A 3,975-nucleotide genomic window follows, 5' to 3' on the forward strand; every position below is an offset into this window, starting at 1 on the left:
TATTTTCCCCCTTCCCTTCCTTCGTATGTATCTGTTCAAGGAAGCAGAAAAACTGTTCCCACTCAAGATCACAGGAGTCAACACTGACAGCTTCCTGACTGGATTCTTTTTGGGCCAAGCATGGTTGAAATTCTCTTGTCTTATTCCTCTGTAGACAATGTGGCATTCAGGCCCTTCACCACTGCATTCCATCAATTGAGACTGGTCCTTGGAAAAAATGGAGGGGGAGCTGAAGTGGTTTGAAATCTCCCTTAAGTGTGCCTAGAGAAGTTTCTGTTTAATGAGCCTTTTCTTAGGGCTACATTCGAGGGGAAATTTACAGCCTTCCCACCAGCAGTGACCTTGAGCTGGGATGGGAAGAAGAATTCTAAGTCCCCTCCAGCACTTGCATGGCACAGATCAAATATGAAGCTATTGGTTCCTATTTCAACAGCTGTTCATGGGCTACTGCTGTGAGCTTTACCAGCAAAGCTTGAGTTGCTTTCTGAAGGCCAGAGAGAAATGGCCCTGTTTGACCTGTTTGGGATGATTTAATTGGGTATGGGTCCTGCTTTTGAGCAGGGGGTTGGACTAGATGACCTTCTGAGGTCCCTTCCAACCCTGATGTTCTATGACTGTCCTACCTTGGAGGGGTTGCTGAGGAGAGAGGCTCATGCATTTAACTCGAGGTTTAACTTCCAATGCAGCTTTGGTTACAAATGAAAATGAGTTTTTTGTTTCTAAGTTGGGTCTTGGGAACCTTTGTCCTGGGTCAAAAAACAGAAGTGGGGAGTGCATTTGGGTAAACTTAAGAACTGCCAGAGCTGATCCATCCTGTTGTAAAGGTCTGGGTAACGCTCCCACACCCCTCCCCCTGCTAGGGCCCCTTGCTTGTCTGTGTCTGCCGAGTAGCAGAAGTACTAACCTGCGCCCAAACCAGCTTTTTGTTGTTGTTCCTGGCTCGTCCAGAGATTTCCAGCCCAATTCTACAGCGCTGAGGGGTGTGGAGAAAGGACTGAACTGGCTGAGGTCTGTCCCTGGCCAGTGCTAAAATTCACCTGAGTGGGGTGGCAGTCTCTGCCTCTGCCTAGCCCTGCACTCGGGATTGAGGAGCAGAGGCGTGGGGGCGACCCTGGCCTGGACCAGTAGGGGGGTGTAGAATTACGGTGCCTTGAAAGAGGTGGAAGGGTAGCAGAGAGGACTGAAGCTCACACTAGTCCCAATGCTGCCCTAGGGCTCCTCTCCATCTTCTGCAGAAACCAGGAAGTAAACCAAGGTGAGCGTTGGTCCCTTCCCTACCATGGGGGAATATCAGTGTCCTCGGTCAAGTGGGGAAGGGACTGCTGTGTGTGTGGTGGTGGTGGTGGGGGGGGGGGGGGGGGGGGAGCTGAGGCCAGAAGTGGTAAGAGGAGTTGGATTCCCCCCTCAGCTGGCCCATTAGAGGTGACTGACCTGTCTTGCCTTGCAAACTCAGCAGAGCTGAGCAAGTGGAGAGGAAGCAGCAGTGCTGGGCTTCCCTCTGCGCTGCTCCTGGGGCTGATCTCCTCTGCTGGCTCTGGCTGCGTCCAGCAAAGCAGAAAGCTCACTGGAGCGGTGCTTAAACTTCTCCCTGCTTATTAATTGCAATTTATCAAGGCGGTTAGACATGACGGGGAGAGCGTGCGCTGTGGCTGAGGGGAAGCACCCACCTGTCCCGTGGGGGCCTCTGCATCACCTCTGGCTGGACTTGCTGGAGTACTTCGGAAGCATTCATCAGCCAGTGAACTTGGCACTGAGGTGGGGCATTATTAGATTGGGGCAGGAAGAGCAGACTCATGGCCTGGCCTATCTAGGGTCCCTGGGCCATGTACTCTAGCCTGTATCTGGCAGTGGCCAACGCAGTTGGTGTGTCTCTGTCTAGTGACTCGGGCCCTTAAGTTGTCCTGATCACCCGGGTGGGTTCTGGTAGCCCTGAGTTGTCTCTTTCAGCCACGGGACCCCAGCCATGGAGCAGCGGAGTGTCTTCTCTTCCTGCAGTAAGATGAGGACACCCTGTTCACGGCGAGCTGGCCTGCTACAGCCCCCTCTCTCCAGGGCTGGGGGTGGGAGATCTGCAGTACCTCCTGGGACCGGCACCGCAACCTGAGAGCTCTAGAAGCAGGCTTAGAAACCCCCACTCCTGCGAGCTTCGGGCTGGTCAGGCTTGGGCCTTGCGCTACGGGCCTGACAGCCATTGGCACATCCTGCTCCAGGCAGCCGCTGCCCCTCGCTCTGCAGGGGCTGCATTTTGGCTTGGCTAGCTGGGCTCTGGCCTCTAGTCCTAGCCTCCCGGACTCAACCTTGTACCCAGTGCTTCCTGCCTCCCTGTTCCAGAGGCAGGTGGTTGCCTAGTGCTCTGCTGAAGGGATGGGAGATAGGACTCTTTGCTGTGGCAGTAGCTTGCTTTGTTGGGTCCTGCCCCTCTCTCTCAGCTGTGCTTCTGGGCCAGCTGGCAATGAGTAGAATGAGTAGTGAGAGATGGCATTGCTGGGGGAGATGTCACCGCAACCCCCCCCCGCCCTCAGCACAGAGCCCCGCAGCCCCAGGCTCTGCCTTGTTTGCTGAATAACTTTAACTGAACTGCATCTCTGTGAGAGCGTCTGCCGTGGCAGGTTGAAGGAGCCGTGCTCTGACTGCACGGCCATGCCCCTCCCTACCCTGTGTCATTGGAACAGGAGTGGGGAGCCGGGCTTAGCCCTGTGCATCAGGGCCCAATGCCACTCGGTTTGGGGGCCCTTTCAAATGGGGGGGAGGGGAACTGCCACTTTTATTAATCCTTCGCCACCTCTGGGCAGCCCCGCAGGCCAGTAGCAGCCCCATTCATTTCCCTGCTGCTGTTCAAACTTGGCTGCCTGGCCCTGTCATGACTCATGTATTTCTCCGCTGGCTATTTGATCCTTAAATAACATTCAGTAGAGCATATGCACAGCACCCTAGCCCTGCTCTATCCCCTGTGCTCCGGGGTCCCATGTCTCCTCAGCCTAGCAGTTACTTATTGCCCCCGCCCCCCTCAGCCATTATCCCTCGGCCCATCCCCAGAATCCTACTAGAGACAAAAGCACAAGAACGTAGATTTGGGTGTTTGTCACAGTCCTGGCCCCCCTACCTCCCAGCTCTGCTGAAGCCCCTCCGTCCCAGCCCGTATCTCCTGCCCCCACTATCCCAGTCCTGGGCTCCCCACCCCCAGCTCTATGACTGCCCCGGGTCCTTGCACCCTCTGCTTTGCCAGGCCGCCAAACCCCATGGAGGTTCAGAGGCACAGACATGCCCCAGAGACTGGAATGAAATCAACAAATTCATTTCATTTGTGATCTAAACTTGGGAGCCCCTGCCCTTTCCCTCCCACCACCACCTCCCCGCAGGGCCTCATCTGGGCTCAAGGGACCGGGGCTTCCCTGGAGATACTTTCACAGCCTGAGCGGTCACCATCTTTCTGGTACCCAGCTCAACAGCACACGGCCCCAGCAGGCTTTTCTGATGGGTTCTGGATGCTACTTAGGGGATATTGCTGATGGGAATGGTACCTGGTGGCTAACAGCAAGTACTCGTGGGTATTTCTGGGCCAGGGTGGTTACCGATCGGAACGGTGCCTGGTGGGTAGCAGTGAGTACTCGCGGGTATTTCTGGGCCAGGGTGGTTACCGATCGGAATGGTGCCTGGTGGGTAACAGCGAGTACTCACCACCCTGACTCCTCCAGTTTTTCCCAAAAGGTCTTTGCACTTCCAGACAAACTCCCCTGAAGGGCCTGGGGTGGATCCTTCCCCTTCTAGGGTCACCCTCCTCCCTGCCCCAGGAGCGAGCAGTTGTGCCATTAACCCCTTCACTGCTGCAGGCCGGGCTATCCCACCGTGTCCTCTGCCAGGAGGCTCCTGCCCCCTCTGGATGATCTACCTGAGGACCCACTGCTGGTGCACAGGGACGGCCGGGGAGCAGCAAAGGGGTTAACGAGAACGACAGGGCTAGGAAATTCCCCTGCC

This window comes from Caretta caretta, chromosome 25 (assembly GCF_965140235.1).
Source record: "Caretta caretta isolate rCarCar2 chromosome 25, rCarCar1.hap1, whole genome shotgun sequence".
Classification (NCBI taxonomy): domain Eukaryota; kingdom Metazoa; phylum Chordata; order Testudines; family Cheloniidae; genus Caretta; species Caretta caretta.